Source organism: Balaenoptera physalus, assembly GCF_965194825.1.
Source record: "Balaenoptera physalus genome assembly, chromosome: 17".
Lineage (NCBI taxonomy): Eukaryota > Metazoa > Chordata > Mammalia > Artiodactyla > Balaenopteridae > Balaenoptera > Balaenoptera physalus.
The window spans coordinates 3,179,229-3,199,216 of record NC_138895.1 but is presented as its reverse complement, the minus strand read 5'-3'; the positions used below and the strand labels follow the sequence as shown (position 1 = coordinate 3,199,216).

Sequence of the window (19,988 nt, the reverse complement as noted above, 5' to 3'; positions counted from 1 at the left end):
AAAATTAGGGCACATTTGAAAATGACAAGTGATTTCCAATGAATCCCTTCAACAGTACAAACATAGAAAGTTGTGAATGAATTAGTATTTATCTGATGAGTTCATTTTGAGAGAGAGGGTAGCACTATGGATTAAAAGGAGAAGGAATATTTAGTAGGACTGTAAGGAGTTTTAGAGATTTAGTCCTTTGTTTCTCAAGGCCATCATCTGCATTAGAATTCCCTTTAGAGCATGTTAAAAAAGAGTCTTGGACCCTGTCACTGGTATATATCTAGTGTATTAAAGAGTGGATAAATTTCTAATACTCCATTTTTCTATATAACAAAATTGGTTTAAGTAACAATCATGAAATAATAATAATGGCCAAAAAAGAAAGACTGAAAAAATTTTTTTAAGAATGAAAGTTTTTATTGAAAATTCATATAATCAAGGCAGTCAAAACTAAAGTTAAAAAATAAATATTACAGAAACAAAAAGGAAAACAATTTTTCTATAGTTTTATATCTGCTTAAGAGTTTTAACATTAATCTTTTGTTAAGAGATCAACATGACATTTCGTGTAAATAACTGTCTAGCAAGTAATAAGTGAATTTTAATAAAACTGAGAGATCAAAAGATATCTTACGTAACTACTAAATCTTACTGCTGATGTAATGCTTTCTTACTTGATTTTAGTTTTAAGTGGAATAACAGGCAATTAAGGATAAATTCCAATTTCAAAAGATGTTACTTAAATTCTGTAAAACATTTGCCATGTGCACTAAATTTGGCACTTACCAAGGGGTCCCACAGAATGACTGAATGCGATGGTGGGATGGAGTCAGGAGCCCACCACTCCCTTCAGTAGAAGGGACAGAAGAGTGGCTGGAGCGGGTACCAACAGTAGGCATGGATAGGTTTGCAGATTACTTGGCAGGAGAGCGGAGTTCTTTCTCACAGCTTCCATTTCCTCGTGATGTAGGAGGTGAGATTACTGACCAAGAGAGAGGAATTGCAAAGGGGTGGGGATTAGGGATTTAAGAGCAGTGCAGTTTGATGGAGAGCAGAGTTGACTACTAGGGAAACAAACAGAGCACAGACGGCTGAGGCAGGAATGGACACCAGGTTTCCAGACACCCAGTTCAGTGCTCCCTTTAATAAACCCTATTAAAAAGGATGCCTACTGGGAAGTGTTTTACATGCATGGGCAGCAGGTAGGGTTCACTAAAACAAATGGATGATTTGAGGAAGCAGTAGTTTCTGCTTTTTTTTTTTTTTTTTTAATAGATCTAAGACAACCCAGTTCTACTTTTTGACATTTTAACCTCTTTGTCAAAATAATGAAAGACAGGAACTCGATGTGAAAAAAATGACTGTTTTGTCTCAATCTATTGGTTTAAATCTGCTGGAAAATGAAGGATGCTGTATTTTCTTGTGGGTGTTGTATTAGAAACAATGTTGCTCACCAAGCTCACTAGCTTTGAAGATCCCCACTTGTAAATTAACTATCATCATCATCATTAATAACATGTGAGTACCAGCAGAGCAGCTGACTGGGGCAGCTTTAAGGTCTGTAAATAGCACTGGACAGATTAACTTAATAATCACATGCCAGAAGCCTCCAAGTATTGTACGTGACCATGTCTTACACACCAAATAGCTATGGTCTTCAAAACAAAGTCTGAGACTTTTTAAAGGGGCTAACTTTTAAAAATAGAAAATTATGATTCATACTTTAAGTCATGTCAGTCGTGGTTACTGCTGTTTGAATATAATCTAAAAAATCAGGCTAATGACACGAAATTGTTTGAGAAATATCTGACACAAACGGAGAATGAAATCCCCAATCAGGTAGAGTTAACAAAATTAAGCTGTGTACTGTGATCTTCCCAATATCCTGATGTATTTTTGGTTAAAAGATTAATGTCATAAACTTGTCACTACAAGGATTTTTGAATGATCCCCTGTCCGAGTTTTTGAGATACTTGAGGGCAGAAATTTTCCACAGTACCTTACCTACTCAACCTTCAACTTGAATATTTGCATAGTTTATTACATTCAATATTTTATTAATTGCTAAGTGCCCAGCTCTCTATAAAGTTCTAGGAACTTAAAAATGAGTAATTCATAGTTCCTCGTCTTAAGGGTTTCAGATTTAGATGGGGAGACAACAATTTACACTTGTGGGATACGACGCAGAGGTGGTGGAAGGGGGAGTGATCACTATATTGTCTAGAAGCTGGCAGCTGGCTGAGGTCCAAGCTCTGTTTTAAAGGATGACTTTGAAAGATGAACAAGAGTGGAAGAACATCCCTGGATGATGAAACTCGCGTACCAGGCATGTGTAAACGTGACAAGTGCCAGGAGATGCCCTAGAGGTGGGTTGGGACCTAAGAGATTCTTATGCTAAGAAGCTTAAATTGTATCTAAAACGCCAAACAAAATCAGTGAAGGTTGTAGGCGGTAAGAGACAGGATGAGATTGGTCTTAGATTGAGTAAATAACGAAAGATGAGTTGGGTGGTGAGCTGAGGTATCAACTAAAAAAACTGTAGGGCACTGTCACCAAATGTGAGTGCTCTGCACTGTAGAGCATGCATTTGGGGAGACAGCTCCATTAAAGGACTTACACTTCAGCAGGTCAGATAGATGCTGAAAGATACAAGGATCTAGGGGAACTACGGGCACGTCAGGGAAGACTCCCTGAGAAAGTGACACGGAAGTTGAGACCTAGAGGAAAAAGAGGCGTTAAAGACTGGAACTGATCTGAAGTACTTAGGGTGTTTAATAGCAAACTCTTCCTACTCCTCTTAAAGACTCAGAAAGAGAACCACTGTCTTTTGCCCTCATGGGAAATCTATCAAAGGGCCTAAAATGTTTATCAAATTAACGAAGTAATGTGATGAGGACAAGATCAAGTCTCTTATCTCTGCGCCCACAGCACCTTATATTTTCATCATTTGCATCCGTATTATAATTACTTGAGAATTTGGAAGAGGTCCAAGTAAAAGAACAGATTTAAGAGCCAAGAGGGAGACACTACAAAGGGAAGGGGGAGAAAAAAAGATTTAAAAATGTAAAAGGGCAAACGGTTTAGAAAGTTCATTGTCCATTTAATACAATAATTTGGGGGTCCTTATTAATCCGCAATTTCAGCAAGAAAAGTACAGTTGGCAAAAATGAGACTGTGGATCGAGGACTTCCTATCAGGAAGCTTGGTTGAGAAGGAATGCTGCATGAGGATTGTTTGTTCTTGTTTTCATTTTTTAAGGGAGAGGGCAGAGGGTTTTCAATATCCTTGGTTTGAAGGAAAATGTGACTTACTGAGAACTATTATGGACACACGCAGCATCAGGAAACTGTAACAGTGTTTTCTCTAGACAGCTAGATATATGTCAAAAAACTAATGTTGATACATTTTCACTCATCACTAGGAAAGGACATGAGGCATATAAACTTACTATTTACACTCTGGAGAAGAGGAAGAAGAGGATTGAATTAGGTTTTGTTTTGTTTTTTTCCCCCAAATAAAGAAGTCAGGCAAGTAACATTTAAAACATTTTAATAGATTATCATTGGCATATTCCAGTCATGATTTTACATTCTACGGTGTATTTAATTTGTACTGATGAACGTCATTGATAACTAAGAGGAAGGTCAAGCACCAATATATTCTTTAGAGGCCTAATCCTGTGCTCCGCTTGCTAATTTTCTGGCTGAATCCCTTCTGACCACTTTCTTTATGCTGGTTACGATGCTGTGCCTGATAAAATCAGCTCCTTTCTTCATCTCGCCAGTTCACACCTTCCCCCAAGGCATAACAACGGTTTAGCCTCTTAATTTTCAGTTCCCTGCAGTAGTACCTTGTTGGGGTGGTGTAATAAAACTCCATCTTTAAAAAAAAAAAAAAAAAAAGTAAAAATGACTCGCCAAAGACAAGACCTCTCCAGGATCGGCAGGAGTGTAAACCTAAGAATCAAGTGGTAACACGTGTTGGCCCGTCTCAGCCAAAACTTTCAGATACCGGATCAGCGCGATGGAAACTGAAAATCCGTAATGCTTACCAGCTGTTCGACGTTTTCTTTCAGTTCCCACCATTACAAACGAAGGAGCGCAGGTTTCGCTTGCCGTAGCGTGTGTTCCGCTTGGGCGCCCTCGAAAAGGGTGCTGACACGCCTCTTTACGCAATCGGAACTCAAAAGCCCTCTAGTGACTCAGCGGCAGCACCTCCAAGCTGTTACTCATACCAGATATTCCTGGACCTAACAGGAAGCCTAGAAGTCTTACGTATTACTCTACCTGCAACTCCAGCTCCTCAGATTTGAATACTTGCGCGCTGCGGCTCCCAGACATTGACCGTGACTCACCGTCTTCCCAGCATCAGGACCCCCGACACTGCTTTCCTTAGGGGGCTCGTGCTAACCCACTAGAGAGCTCAGGCTCGAGCTGAAAAATGGGGTGGTCGCGGCGCTTTCGACCTCCTCCCCACCGACCCAGCCTTAACTGCCTTCTTTCCCTTCCCTGATCTGAGCCTGTGCCGCCAGCGCCTGCAGGCTTGCCCAGGCCCCTGGCCGGCGGCCTGCAGGCCCGGCGGGGGGACACGCAGCCCTCCGCCCCGGCGCCCCGTCCCCTCACGGGCGCTGGGCCGGTGGCGGGCGCCCAGGGGCCGCGACAGGCCGAGGGGGCCGAGCTCTTCCGCCCGGGCTAACCCAGGATTCGGTGGGTCGGCGAGCGCAGGCCCACTCGCTGGAGCGGAGAAGGTCAGGCTCACCTTGGGGCAGTCGCGCCCGGACAGCGGCCGGCACCGCCCCGGGCCGCCCAGCGGAGTCTCCCGGGTCACGCGAGGACGCCAGGGCCCCGAGCTGGGCAGCACCAGCACACGCAACACCACCAGGCGGAGCCGGGGCCGACCCTTCCCGGCAGCCGGCCGACTTCCGGACCTGCGCGGAGCCGCCCTGCGCCCGCCGCGCCGCCCCTCCCCCGCCCGCTTCCCGGCGTGCCCCGCGCAGGAAGGGCCGGAGTCGACAATAACAAACCCGCGGCGGCCGTGTCCGCGGCCCTGCCGAGCCCGGCGCTGCCTTGGCTCCCCGTCGCCCGGCCCCTCGGCTCTAACCGGCCGCGGCCCGCTCTCCCCCGGCCCCCGACCCAGAGCCGAGGGGCCTGCCCGTCCCCGCCGCCCGGAGGCGGCGGCCCCGGCCGCGGCGGTTGTGTCGGTTGGCGGCACCGATGGACGGTTGGTAGCAGCCGCCGAGGACGAGGCGGCGGCGGAAGATGGTGCCGGGAGCCGCGGGCCCTGCTGCTGCCGCCGGAGGAGGAGGAGGCTCTGCCCGGTGAGTGCGGCGTCCTGCCCTTCGGGCGCGGCCCAGGGAGCGGGTGCCTGGGCGGGGGAGGCGGGGGCGGGCGGCTCCGCGGAGGCCTGTGCAGCTCCGGCCTCCCGGTGCCTCCCGCCGGCGTCGGGAGCGCCGGGGCCCAGGGACGCACCCTCGCCGCCGCCGCCGGGCTGGGCCCCGAGGTGTCAGGCTCGGAGGCCGGACGGGGCGAGGGTCCCAGACGCGGCTCCGTCCCGCGGCGGAGCGCGAGGCTCCCCCGAGGGCACCATGCGGATAAAGTTACTCCCGGGAATGACTCAGCCTCCGCCGCCCGGCGGGCGGGCGCGGGACGGGGCGCGGGTGCGGGTTTCACAGCTTCCGCGGCCGGAGCCGGACGGCCCTCGTGGGTGGGTCATCGCCGCCGTGCCTCCCACCGCCTGCCGCGCGCGCTGCGTTCGTTGTAGATGGTTTCGTGCCCGCGTCTCCTCCGTCTGAAGTGCAGTCGCCCCGCGGGGCCCTGGGCCGGCGCAGGTGCCCGCTGTTGATAAAGAGGCGCGTTGCTGCGAGACCCGGAGCCGGAGAGGAGCGTCCGCCAGGCAGGGAGCAATGATTTGGGCCGCAGGAGCAGGGCCTAACCGCCGTTTTGTATAGTTTCTAGGTTTTCGTGTGTGGGTGGTGCTTGTGTGCTTTCTCCCGAGGGTGGGAAGGTGAGTCGCTTAGGAGCCGGGTACTCAGTTTAAGCAGACAGCCTGTTTGGTGAAGCATCTCGCTGTTGTATGTCCGTATTTGATGTAAGCAGCGCCCTTCCGACCCTGACGTTACTATGAGGAGCAGCCGGGGTCCCCTGAGGAAGGTGGCTGACTTGATCCTGAAGGAGACCCTTGCTGGCGACGTGAAGACTTCTTTTTCCTTTCTGTCTTTAATGTTGCCACAACAGAATATGGTCTGGATGAACACATTTTCTCAGCAACATTTTCGTGTTTAATATTGTGTTTGAAACCTAGAGGTTTAGAAAAGAGATGCTTTCTGTTGATAAATGTTTGTGTTGGCAAATGCCTGTTGATGGACCATCGGACAGGGAGTCAGACCACGGTTTTAAAAAGTAATTTTATTTCGTCTGTTTGGAACCTTTTATGTTAGTCACAGTTAGGATTAGTTTGGGGCCTGATTCTCATATGGTGATGTTGGATGACAGGGAAGGCGAGGAGGCGAAACTCTTGTCTCTGAGGACAGTGTCTTTTGGCCCTTGCCGACAAGCACAGGGTCGGAACACATGGCAGATTTGACTCCTAGCACATGAAGTTCACTAAGTCAAGAGGGTAGAGGGCCCAAGACCTTTGTTTTTGAAAAGCCACACTTCTGAACTTAAAATTTTTATTATGTAAGCTTAAGGAGCTTTTATTTAGCCTCTGATTTTGAGACTGTCTTTAATTCTCATGCATTCAAGCAAATGTTTGAACACCTGCCCTATGCTTTACTTTGTAGCTGTATCTAACCCTTCAAAAACAGTAGTGGGTAGTGAAATTTTCTCATTCAGGTAATGCTGTCTGTAACCCCAGTTAAGCTTTCTGTGTTCAGAAAATACTGGCTCAGACAACTCAGGTAAAAATCTAGCAGCCCCTTTCCACGCACACTCATTTAGATGGTTATTCTTTTCTTACCAAGGCAGACCGTTGAACCAGTTACTGCAAGGAATACGAGAATGTGTTCGATATTGTTTTTGCCTTTTATAAAGAAAGAAAATTGAAGTCCTGTATACAGTCAATCACTATTTAAGCATTAATTGGAAATCTGAAGGAAAGACCCAAGAGAAGTGAGGAAGCTGACCGTGAGACTGTCTGGGGAAAGAAGGAATTGTAACTGCAAAGGCTCTGAGGACCTGGGCGTGTACGGGGAAAGGGGGGAAGGTTGCTGAGGTGGGCGGGATGAGTGAGGGGAGGCTAGTAGGAGCCTGTGGTGACAGCAGAGGCTCTACAGATACTCAGGTTTCGGGGCTCTGAGTAAGGAGAGTAGCGTACTCTAAGCCCCACGTGCAAAGGCACAGAGGTTTGTTCAGTAAACCTGGCAGAGCTGGGAAGCAGCTTGGGCTGAGAGTCATTCCTTTGCTCGTGAAATGTTAAACCCCAGCAGGGCCCAGTTAGCTCCAGCAACACGAGCAGTGGACAAAAGGAACTTTATATGTAAGCTTTGTATACAAGGTTGTAGGAAATGGTGAAACACCGGAAGTTTTCAGGAAGATAAATCGCAAACGCAGACTGCTCTGAGATGCTGAAGCAGACACAATGCTGGCGGAGCAGACTGTGGAGTGCTGGGTTGAAGATTCCGCACTTGCCGTCTCTACGTAGTGATGAAAAGGATGCACGTTCTCATTATTACATGACTCTGATTCTTCCATATTGGGGGCCTAGTAAGGCTAATTTGTCTGTAGCCTGGACCCCTTGTGCAGGGCCCTGGGAGGGGGGCCTTTCTTCCATGGCTCGGTGAAGTTTCTGTTCGGTTAAATCTCTCTGCAGGTGCGGTGCTGGAGCGCTGCAAGGGTCCCTTCCTGCGTCGGTTAGTGTCTGCTTTTCACAGCCGTCCAGTGGGGACCCAGAGGGTTACGCAGTGTCTCCCCGCAACCGCCCCCCCTCCCGATTTTGCTCTCTCTCGAATTCTCATATTTTATTGGCTTGTAATTACGCTAAGAGACGAAATAATGGTGACTCCCCCTCCTTTGGTTGCTGGGTCAGGACTATTTGCATCATGTTTTCCTTCATGTGCCGCACATAACTGGTTAGTAACCAGCAGAATATCGAAATGTTAGTCGCATCAGTACAGTACCTGTTCATATTTCCATGGCTGTTTTAGCCATTATACTGCAAATTCCAGATGTGCACATCCTTTTCTGATATTGCTGTATATTTACGTATAGTCTTGGTTTAATAGAATGAAACTAATTCAACATTTGCTGTAAAAGATAGTTTTGGTTCCATTTCTTTACTCTTAGTATCTATTATAAAATGAAGCATAGAACTAGAAAAGTTTGCTGTAGATACTGTTGTATGAGACTTAAGAGTTTAAAAAAGAAACAATTCGTTTTTAAAGAAGGTGTCATAAGTCGATCTTGATGTTTCAGAATTGTACCACGCACAGCCCTGGATTTAGCGTCGTCACGATGACGCTAATACAGAAAAAACGGTTGTGGCTTCCATGGTGGGTATTTGGAGGCCGGAGAGCTATTTTGTAGCAGACTGACTTAAATTCATTTTAATGGTTATTCTGAGAATCTATCAAATGACACATGAAAATTTTTTAAATGTATTAAGGATGAAATCGAATGATACTTTCTATTGGGACTAATTTTTTAGACTGTGTATTTACTAATATTTCCAATTCCAAATTATCTTTAAGTCATGTGTTTTACGCAGTTTTTTTGAGTGTCAGGATACCACGGTGTGTAATACATTTATATGTACTGATATGGAAAGATTCCCATGATATTGTGTTATTCAACTCAAACAAATTGCACGTATGCGTGATGTTATCTCAGTTTTGAGAAACCACACTGTCCATACAGAGGCATGTACTTCGTGTACACGTAGGAAAACCCCGAAGGGCCTCCTCCACGCAGCTGAGAGTATGCCTCTTGCCTCCGTTCCTGTCTGTCGTGCTGCCCTTCGATCAGGTGGCCTGTCAAGTTGCAGGCAAGGCATTCATTTAGGACGTCCTGGACCTTTATGGAAAGGTTCTCTCTCGGGGAGTGTAAGGAAGATGGCTGACCTACTCTTCTTTCCTTCTTTTTCTCTTTTTCTTTTCTTCTTGGCAGAGAAAGAGGAGGATCAGATGGGAATAAATCTGATCTGGAGAGGTTGAAGCCCAGTTTGCAGTCCCTGGGTAACCCGGACAACTCCATTTGTGGTGAACGTTACTAGTTTCATTGATGTAGCGCCCGTGGCCCTCGCTGAGGTCCACCTCTGAATTACAATTTGCAGAACTGCAGGTCAGAAGTTTCCCTAATCCTTGTTCTTCATGAAGCTTTTGGCCCACTTTGTCCGGCGTCATGCACATTTCCTGTGTTCCGCTAGACTTGAAAGCAACTCGCGGGTCTGTGTACTCCCAGCACCTGGCGTAGTGTCTGGCTCATGTCGGGTGTTCAGTAAAAGTAGGGTGAATAATGACTGGCTGTGTTCAGTTTGGGAGGGCAGAGTTGTCGTCTGGGGCTTTCCCCTTGGTCTCCCCAAGTAGGGAAGCTGATTCTGAGTTTTGAATGGATTAGACCGGTTGACAGTAAGCTGGAGTGACTGACCTGATCATTGTGGTGGTAAAATCTCTCAAAGAGGAAATTACAAATTAATCTCCAATGATAAATGATAGACACTTTTTTGTGAGTATGAGAGATGCTTTCTTTTTTTATGGGCATGAAAGTACAATTGTAACACCTGTATGTCTGGGAATAAATGCAGTGGAATCAGTATTTTTAAAAATACGTCTCTCCTTTCCCCTTCATTTATAGCTGACTTTATCCCAGGAGGATCCAGAAGAAACAGATGTCCTTTCATGATGGGAGATTATCCCCCCCCCCAATAAGATAATTCACACCACTTGATAGTTAGTGAAGAGCTCTGTAAGTTCAAGGCAGGGAAGGGAAGACTGTGGGCCACCTGTGACTAGGGAAGACTTCCCAGAAGGGCTTTTTTTTTTTTTTTAAAGATTTTTAAAAAATTATTTATTTATTTTTGGCTGCCTCAGGTCTTAGTTGCAGTGCACGGGCTTCTCTCTAGTTGCGGCCTGCAGGTTTTCTCTCTCTGGTTGTGGCGCGTGGGCTCTGTAGTTTGCGGCACGCGGGCTCAGTAGTTGTGACACAATGGGCTTAGTTGCCCCGCAGCATGTGGGATCTTTGATACCAGGGATCGAACCCGCGTCCTCTGCATTGCAAGGTGGATTTTTTTTTTTACCACGGGACCACCAGGGAAGTACCCAGAAGGGCTTTTGACCACAGTTGGATGAGTAAAGTTCAGATGAGCCGAAATGGGGCGAGTATTTTATCTGGTAAGACTATGTATAGATAAAGTGAGAGTGTGGGTTTCGTGTAGGAGAGTAGCTGGAGATACTTTTAAGAAAGACAAACTGGGGTTGATAATGAAGTCCTAGAATGTTGAAGATTACTTAAAATTACAATTGGCACCATTTTAGAAGCTTTTATTATATTTCTTACACCATAATCTGAAATGCAGTTTTGCTGTCCCTCTCATACACTCTGCAGAAGGTATGATTTCAGTTCATAAACTGATGTGCAGAGGTTCACTGAGAGTGGGAGAGTTGGCACTCAAATACAGGTGACTCTTGCCATTTTAATGCTAATCTAGCTTTAGGCCAGAGCTGGTGGATTCACACGTTTGACGGGGCAGGCAGAAGACGAAGCTCAGGGAGACTGTCTGTGCACCGAACCGGGTCCTGCACCCAGGTCACAGGCGGCAGGGCACGGTGGCCACTCGTGTGCTAGCTGCTCTGGCAGCAGTGCGGCTCCGGGTGGAGGGGCGAGGCGGCTTTGCCTGCAGTGGTTGTAAGTGGAGGGCGTGTTCAGGAAGGGCTGGAGCAGGATGAGGAGAGCTTCCAGGCTCTAAAAGAGGGATTATGTCGTTGGAAAATGAGGGGTTGGATTATAAAGGGAAAAAGGGATAGGATTTAGACAGAAGTAACTGAAGTCTTGGGTGGCAGAACCATCGTTTTGTTCACAAAAACACTTAGGGAATAGCTTTAAAGGAAAAGCACTGAGTTGAGATGTAGATGTGCTGAGTTTGAGGAACAGTGTGGTCTCTGACTGGAGACAGCAGCGGCCGGGCGCTGGTCCTGAGCTGAGGACAGAGGTCTGGGAGAGTTCATTGTCTTGCGCTCGGTTTGCATAACCCTCCTGTGTATGTGTAGTTTCTTCTCGACATTCTCACAACCTGTGAGTTGGGAAGTCTCCTTCCTTTTTGTATCAGAATAATTCAGGTTAGTTGAGGTCCATCAGCATCACACAGTCGGTAGTGGGGACAGGACTTGCATATAGGTCTTCTGACCCGTGATCTCATGTTCTTTTCACAGTTCTCTTCTCCCTCTTATGTGCACATCAAGACAGTGAATGAAACTTGAATGGCCATCTAGGGAAGTGTGCAGAGTAAGCGGGGTGGGTCTCCCTGGGGCCCCGAATGGGGGCCAGCCTGGGACCAGCAGGTGGGGAGGGTTGTCTTGTCTCTTAGCTGGACCAGCTCTTCTAGGGCAGTATCTTCAGGTCCTTTATTTCTTTGGAATGTGTAGAGTGTTGTCTTTTTTTCTTTTTCAAAATGGAAGCAAGTATTTTTAACCCCAGATTATAAATGTGATTTTAAAGACACCAGAGAGCATGAAAGTCCTGTGTCCAGAGATAGCCTTTGTTAAAAACATTGATGTTAAGTTGTTCCAAACTTTTTTAATGCTTGTGTCTGTGTATATATCCCTCAGTATTAGTTAATAAAATAAAAATAAAATCCACAAACAGAATCACATGATATATTCTGTAACTTGCTTTCTGTAATGAAATGATAGATATATCACTAATCGATGGGTCTAGATCTAATGAACATTTTTAAATGTCTGAGTAATGTCACATTATATAGTTGCACTGTAATTTATTTGACTGGCACCTGTGATAGTCATTGTTCTGATGTTTAATTGTTAATAACAGTGTAATGGAAATCATTGAATATATACCTTTGTACACTTGCCTGGGTATCTGCTTCCGATACCTTTCAAGAAGTGGAATTTCTGCTTTGCACATTTTAAATTTTGGTGCATATCACCAGATTAAATCTCCTTAAAAGTTACACCAATTTATATTCTTGTCAGAGCTGTGCCAGTGTGCTCAGTGTTACCTTGTCAGCAGTTTTATTCGTTAATCATTAATGGATAGTAATCTGAAGTGTAAAAATGGTATTTAAATAGACTTTGTTTTTCTGCATGCTGTGGATAGCCATTTAGTATAATACTTTGAACAGTTTTTACTTCCTCTCAGTTTGGATTTTTCCTATTGTGTGTCTGTGTGTATGTGTTTAAAGATATGTTTGAATCTCTTCTGTTCCATGTGTTATCTATTAATGGGCCAGAATCCTAGTTTTAATTGCTGTTATAGTATGTCTGATGTGTTTTGATCAATGTTCTTTTCTACAGTGTCTCAATATATGTACAGCAGGCTGGTAAGTTATATTCTCAACCGATAGAAACTAAAGACAGTGTTTATGCAAAGGGCCACATAATTTTAAGAAAATTTTGTGTTAGTGGTTGAGTTACTAATCATTTGATTTTTTTTTAATATGGGCTTATTTTCTTTCTTTTTTAAAAAAATTTATTTATTTTTATTTTTGGCTGCATTGCGTCTTCATTGCTGCGTGCAGGCTTTCTCTAGTTGTGGTGAGCGGGGGCTACTCTTCGTTGCAGTGTGCGGGCTTCTCACTGCGGTGGCTTCTCTTGTTGCGGAGCCCGGGCTGTAGGCGTGCGGGCTTCAGTAGTTGTGGCACGTGGGCTCAGTAGTTGTGGCACGTGGGTTCGGTAGTTGTGGCTTGCGGGCTATAACCCGCAGGCTCAGTAGTTGTGGTGCACGGGCTTAGTTGCTCCACGGCATGTGGGATCTTCCCGGACCAGGGATTGAACCCATGTTCCCTGCATTGGCAGGCGGATTCTTACCCACTGTGCCACCAGGGAAGCCCCTGACCCTTTGGTTTTAATTTAGAATTGCGTTGTGTTAACTTGTGTAATATTGAGTATGATTTCATTTTGTAGAAATTAAGAAAAAGTTTATATAAAAAATGAACATGCCAAATTTTAGAAAATCTTGACTGGTGGAAAGTAATGCTGCATTATGAACTAAGCTTATATTTTATATGAGGCACATAAAGTTAGTTTCTAATTCCTTCAGCAGCAGTTGGCTTCTGTGTTGGTACTTTATAATTAATTGCATGTAAGGAAGGATGTCTGTGACCTCTTTGCTTACAAAATGGAGGCAATGAAATGATAGGAGCAAGGGCACGAAAGGTGAAGCTTATTCCTCCCTGTTCAGGAGGTCAGCGTAAACGGCGTGCAGCTTTATGTAGCGAGCTGTAGAAATGCGATGCTGGAGTGTTAGTCCAAGGAATTTAGATGACTGAGTAGATGTTATCAAGCATTTTTAGTTTGGGGAGAAGTACAGTGACATTAAAATGAGACCTAAGATTGCATAATTGGTGATGTTCTCCAAGATGGCTTTGACATGACCGCTGCAGGTAGAAGGAGCTGAGCTAGGCTGTTGGCCCAGGTGTGCAGTAGTAGCGCTGAGTTAGATCGCTTCCTGGGAGTAAAGTGGACAGAGGGGCGCACAGACTTCGGGCTGTTAGGTCTGCGCCAGGGAGTACTTCTTCACATAAGACATGTTAAACCAAACTGATCACCACTGGTAAAACCGAAGAGGTGGGTAGGAGGGGTAGTTATAAAGAGGAGGATATGTTTAAGGTAGAGGTGATTATTACTGTTTTGGTTTTTTATTAAGGAACCTAGGAATATGTTGGCTGCTAAAGAAACTACCAAAAATTAGCTACTTGGATGTGATCTCTCTCAGTTACTATTTGAACTCTGCTTTGTCATTTACTTACGGCTAGTAGTGGAGTTTTTGTTAGTGAGGACCTATTCACTCAACAGATAATCTTGAGTACTTTGTGTTATGTCACAAGATATTTCCTGTCCCTGGGCAGCACTTTGGAGTATTTACTGTGGAGTTGGCAGTGTGCTGAATATGCTCTTTTGCGGGGATTATTTTACTTGTTTTCCACAAAAGCGGTATGAGGCAGGTATTGCTAATATCCCTACTTGACAGGTTAGGAAATGGAAATTTAGATGGATGTGCACTGATGAGGACGTTGAGGTTTTTTGTGTTTTTAACTCTGTTTACTTGACAGTGAAGCCATGTGGCTCATGGATTGGCTGGAGAAGATGTAACTCAGTAAAATTTTATAACTTTGATTTAGATTAAACAAGATTGGTCTTTATATAGGTCTTACGACATTTCTTTTAAAATAATTTAAAACATTAGCATGAATAAATATATTTTGTTCAGTCTGTTACCCTTTTTAGAACATTTAACTTTATAACCCATACTTTTCAGTTAGAATCTGACCAGAGCTTTTATTTCGCTCACATACAGATTCCTATTTCCATTTCCTTTTTATTGTGTCCAGTCTGCAGATTATGAAAAAAAAATAAAATTAAATGTAGAAATAAAACCTTTCCTCTACCAAACAAACTTACCTTGCTGTGAAGCAGTGACATGACCACCTAAAAATTAGTAATACAAGGTTGAAGTAACAGCTCAAGATAGAAATAGATTGTTTTAAAGGACTTTAGTCTTAGAGGAGCTAAGGTAAAGGAGAGAGAACTTGAGATCAGGCAGCTTTATGAGGAAATGCAGGTGGTGGAAAAGCAGGGGTCTCTGTGATACGCCTTGGCTTGGACTGGGACAGAGTGCTTGCGTGAGAGTCACGGGACATCTTTCTCGTTTACTGTTTATTTCACATCTGGCTCTTTGAATTGTTAGTTACATCTTGTTACCCCCGCAAGATGGTACACACTTCAGGACAGAGACTCAGTTTTGTCTGTTTCCATGTACACAAAACTTACCGCATAGAACCTCCCTCGAGCAGGTCGGCACTGGGGGTGTCGTCCAGGGCGTCTTTCCTCTCAGGGCAGTGACAGGTTTGGGGAACTCTTAACTCAGAAGTAATTTCATTTTTCTTGTCTGTAGTTTGAGAATAAGAAAGCCTGGATTGACCTTTATACTGTACATCGATCAGGTGTTGGTGCACAATGGAAGTCTGGTTTGTATGTTCCTGTATGTTCATGCTTACTTGTAGGAAGTTATGATTTTCGTTGCACTGGCGGTTGTTACTGTTGCTTCTAGGCAGTGAAGCATAATGTTTTTGCCTTGCCGTGGACACAGTGGCCACAGAGTCCCTCTGTACAGGCATTATTTGTATATTTTGCTCATTTTCATGGATTGGCTGCAAATATGATATGCTGAGAGCTGATAGGAGACGCTGGGTCCAGACTTACTTGAAAGTGGGATGAAGACTGCCTTGGAGAAATTATGGAAAAGAAAATTTCTTAGCTCTGTCTTACCACAGTGAAAGGCTGCTCCAAAAGTGTTTCAGTGACTTGTATCCATCAGCGTGAGAAAGGATGACCAAAATGTGTGGGGGGAATTAAGTTTTTGTCCAGCATGAACGGTGGGAGATCAGGTTCATAATTTCTGGTGTGCGTGTAACCCTCGCACAGGCATATGTGTCATTTTGTTCAGTAGTTACCACATGGCCAATCTTGCTTCATGCATGTTTCCCCCCCTCACTTCCCCTTGTCTCACTACTTTGATCTTGTAAAATTTGAAGAACAGATATGCCCCCGATAGCTCTGCAAGGTAGGTATTATCTCTGCTTTTGAGATGGGAGAGGTGTGTGTTTATTAAAGTTTTACTTACCTATCCCAGGAACACCGGTTGCTTTTCAGGAAGGTCATAATTATTTATAGTAGATTCCCACCTATAATATATGAATGCTGAATGTCTTGTGTGCTTTAGTAATTACCAGTATTTTGCTGATCTTATTTATCCCCCTGTCTAGCTAAACTCTCTCCTCCCTCCCTCTCTTCCTTCCTTCTTTCATTTGTTTTTGCTAGACTATTTTAGAACATCTCAACTGTCATTTTACACATGAATTTTTTTAGAACTAATTGTTTTTTACAACTAATATTTTATAACCAAAATGCTATTATCATCCAAAAAGAGGAATCGTAATTCTTTTTTTTTTAGTTAATTAATTAATTTATTTATTTTTGGCTTCGCTGGGTCTTCACTGCTGTGCGTGGGCTTTCTCTAGTTGCGGCGAGCGGGGGCTGCTCTTCCTTGTGGTGCACGGGCTTCTCACTGCGGTGGCTTCTCTTGTTGCGGAGCATGGGCTCTAGGTGTGTGGGCTTCAGTAGTTGTGGCTCGCGGGCTCTAGGCGCGTGGGCTCAGTAGTTGTGGCACGCAGGCTCAGTAGTTGTGGTGCACGGGCTTAGCGGCTCCGCGGCATGTGGGATGTTCCCGGACCAGGGCTGGAACCCGTGTCCCCTGCATCGGCAGGCGGATTCTTAACCACTGCGCCAGCAGGGAAGCGCTGTGCATTGGTTTAGTCGAACCTGGGCTTAGCTGGAGTGGTCCTCACAAGACCGCTCTCACTTGGGACACCAGCCACAGGTTTGGTGGCGCCCAGGACCACCCTCACTTCGGACCAGCTGACTGCAAAGTCAGGCGTTCCCCAAGCTCACAGAGTTCAGGAACGTGCTGTGCTTATGATTACAGTTCTTTTATAGTGAAAGGATGCACATTAAGATGAAAAGCAGACAGAGGCAGATCCGTGCGGAGGGGAGTCTGGAAGGGCTCCAGGTGCTGAGCTCTGGTGGTGCCCTCCACGGGGTCGAGGGAGGCTCCGTGCTGCCCCCTCTGCCGCAGCACAGAGTATGGCGCCCTGCGGCTTACCCGAGTCGTTGGGCAGAGTTGTAACTGGGGCTTCATCACCTAGCGTCCCGTGGCTGGCCTTTAGTCTCTGGCTGCTCCTGGAGGCCAGACACACGTCTTTATTCCCCATTTCCTCTGGGGATCGGGACTGATGCCGTGTTTCCCAGCTGTACGCACAGTTGAAGGAATAAAACAGAAAAGAGCGAGCGTACATGTTGGAATTGCTTTTACTTAAAAATAATGTGCTTTTTTTTTTTTTTTCTTCTTCTTCTTTTGCTATTCTTTCTGAAAGTAGATATCATGGAGTTTGTGTTTAGATATAAAATTTTCATGTTGCCCACTAGGATGTAGGCTTTATGAGAGAAGGCAATTTTATCATATTGTTTTCTCTTTATTCCCAAAGCCAAGAAAATGCCTAGGATGTACTAGAGCCTCAGGTGAAGTTTTATTGAATGAATGTTATTCGTTGACCTGGGTTCAAGGCCCTGGAACGTTTATTTACTAAGTTTCTGCCTTCGGCAAGTTGAGGAACCTCTGAGTCTTTTTGTTCATTTGCAGAGGGGGGCAGTAATACTGTAGATATCTCACACGTTGTGAGAAGTGAGTGAAGGAACGCTGAGCGTAATGACCGGCATGCGGTGCATCGCTCCGTAAGTGCTAGCGGTGATTATTTCACGTGCCGTCTCCTCAGGACAGGGGAATAGACAGCATTTGTGGTCCTGGCAGCCAGCAGCCTGACGTTTGCACGCAGACCCTCCGTGCTTGGACCCCGGAAGCGATGACTGACCTCACCAGCTGGGTTTTCTGCACACTGTTCAGGGGAGGCCCTTGGTGCGGGCTGACGGTGAGAATGCGGAGGGAAGATTCGGACGGGGGCTCTGGTTCACGCTGCCGGTTTGATGGCTGCAAACCATAGTCAGGGGATGAAAACATGGGACATCCTATCAGGGCGGGTGGGCTTCGGAGCTGTTGAAATGAGCTGAATGCACAGTGATGGGGTCAAGTGTGCCGATACAGTGGAGTGGAGTTCTGCTGAGTTCCGGAGCCACTGACGTCAAAACTATCCTTGAAATTGGCTACATTGCTCATCAGGTGTGCAGACCGACTCAGTCTCAGATAAGTTTTGTTCAGGTTTTTGTCGGCGTTGTGAACGACTGTGGGTCACAGGTTGAGCTGCGGCTTTGGGTGAGCGCCCAGAGAAGACTGGTGTTTGTTTGAAGGACACAGGAGCTGCTGCAGCTTGTCAGTTTCTCTCATTTGCTGCAGGTGTTGTGGAGGAGGGCGGCGACACTGAGGTCGTCGCTAATCTCTGATGCTCCTGATTGACTGAGAGTGAGGTCGTGAAAAGGAAAAGGAAAGATGGAGTGTTCCAGATTGAAGGAGATTAAATAGATTTTACAGCTAAATGCCGCATATGGTCCTGAGTTGGATCTTGTGTTGGGAGAAAAAAACTTTAAAGAATATTATTGGGGCAGTAATTTGAATATTGACTGTGGATTAGATAAACAGTAGTGATCAGTGATGTGATAAATGTACTTTGATTATGTACAAGCAAATCCTTGCTGTTAGGAAATACACACTCTGAAATATTTATGGGTAAAGAGACATTCTGTTCTGTCTTCAGATTACTCTCTTAGTTCAGAAAAAATGTATCTAATATTTGTATGTATCTAAAGAGAGAGAGGAAGAAGGAAAGAAAACCGTGCACGTAGCAGGAACTGGTGCAAAGGGTGAAACAGTGGAGCACAGTGGGTGAATCTGGGCAAAGGGCAGAAGGGAGTTTTTTGTACTATTTTCGTTAGCTTTTTTCTTATGTGTGAAACTATATCAAAACAAAAAAGATAAATAATGTTGAAAAGGAAACAAAAAAAGAAAACTTAGAATAATATAGTGATTATTATAGACTTTATGTTTAGTCTCAGAGAAATGCTGTGTCTTCCTGTGGTGCTTTCCCCACCTTCCCAGGACAGGCTTCCTCTCACCCACTGCGACCCTGTCTAAATGGACCCACACAGAGGCCTGCTGCCATCACCCCAACCTAAAGTAGGTCCTCTTTCCTGCCCACTCTTCGTTCATTGTAATCATCACAACTTACATCATGTTTGCTTTCTTCTTGCTTGATGCCTTTTTCTCCCTCAAGACTGTGGACTACATCAGGGCAAAGACCATATCTGTTCTGTTCACAGAATTCCCAGTCCTGGCACATAAGTTCGTAGGCGTTGGTTGGATTTGGATGAATGAATGAATGAGTGAGTGAAAGAATGAATCATCTCCGCCACCAGTGTTATTATACTTCTGTTTTAGTCACATACTTCAGCTGCATAATCTGTCGTGAAACAAGATGGCTCCTCTTCACCTGTAAGATAAAGTTTGTGCATTCACTGACATTTTTTATCTAATTCGCCCCTTTATCCATGAAACCTTCATTGACTGCAGTCATGTGATCCTCTGCTTATTTTCTAGTTTCGTCTCTTATAACAGCTCAGGTCTGCATCCTTTTTCTTGGGATGCACCCTCTGGCTACTCTTTTCTTGTCAATCTGAGTGCCTTTCGTGTTTCCCTATCACTCTCTACACACTTCTTAGACGGTAATGCGATTATGGTCATTCTGCCTACTTTTCCTGGTGGCAGATGTTACATTTTTTTCCATTGTTTTTATATCTTCAATGCTCAGCCCTTGAACGTACAGAATCTGCATATGCTGAGTACGTTTCTCGAGTGCTTGTCTTAGGCATTGCATTGGATGTTTATATATATATCGTGTTGCTTAATTTTTAAGCTCACTGGATAAGATGAGCTTCCATTTTTTCTGGTAATTGAGGTTCACAGAAGTTCTGGGACTGTGCTGGTCTTATTTACTGTTACATCCCACGTCTAACATAGTCATGGTACGTAGTAGGCAACCTATGCATGAATAAAGTCAAACTCACAAATAATCAGAGACAGGGTTTACATATAAAATAATGAAATAATATTAGCAAGCATTTGAAAATAGGATGATGGCAAGGATACAGTGACCTTGTTGACTGGGTGCGTTGCCTGAGGAGTATAAATTGGTAAGAGAAGCAAGCCTAACAGCCTTAAAATCTTTGAATGCTTTGACTCAGCGATTTTACTTCTAGGAATCTACTCTATGGGAATAATCCTAAGCATAAGAAAAAATGTGTACCTGTGAGATTAAAAGACAAA

The 19,988-nt window shown here is 45.0% G+C and overlaps 1 protein-coding gene and 1 long non-coding RNA gene across 6 annotated transcripts in view; one reads left to right on the top strand and one right to left on the bottom strand.

Annotated features, from left to right (window-relative positions):
• The window catches only part of LOC309646600, a 28,147-nt gene extending 23,453 nt beyond the window's left edge, over window positions 1-4,694 (bottom strand). Inside the window, exons 1-2 of the long non-coding RNA XR_014255454.1 lie at window positions 4,043-4,694; window positions 778-3,870 (exon numbers count right to left, since the gene is read on the bottom strand). This is a non-coding gene — a long non-coding RNA (uncharacterized lncRNA). The remainder of the gene's footprint in view (window positions 1-777; window positions 3,871-4,042) is intronic.
• Window positions 4,695-4,834: 140 nt separating this feature from the next.
• Window positions 4,835-19,988, top strand: part of RB1CC1 (RB1 inducible coiled-coil 1) — a 60,487-nt gene continuing 45,333 nt past the window's right edge. For all 5 annotated transcript variants that reach the window (XR_014255426.1, XR_014255427.1, XM_082432980.1 and 2 more), the window contains exon 1: window positions 4,835-5,308. The gene's annotated coding sequence lies outside the window, so the exon portion shown is untranslated. The remainder of the gene's footprint in view (window positions 5,309-19,988) is intronic.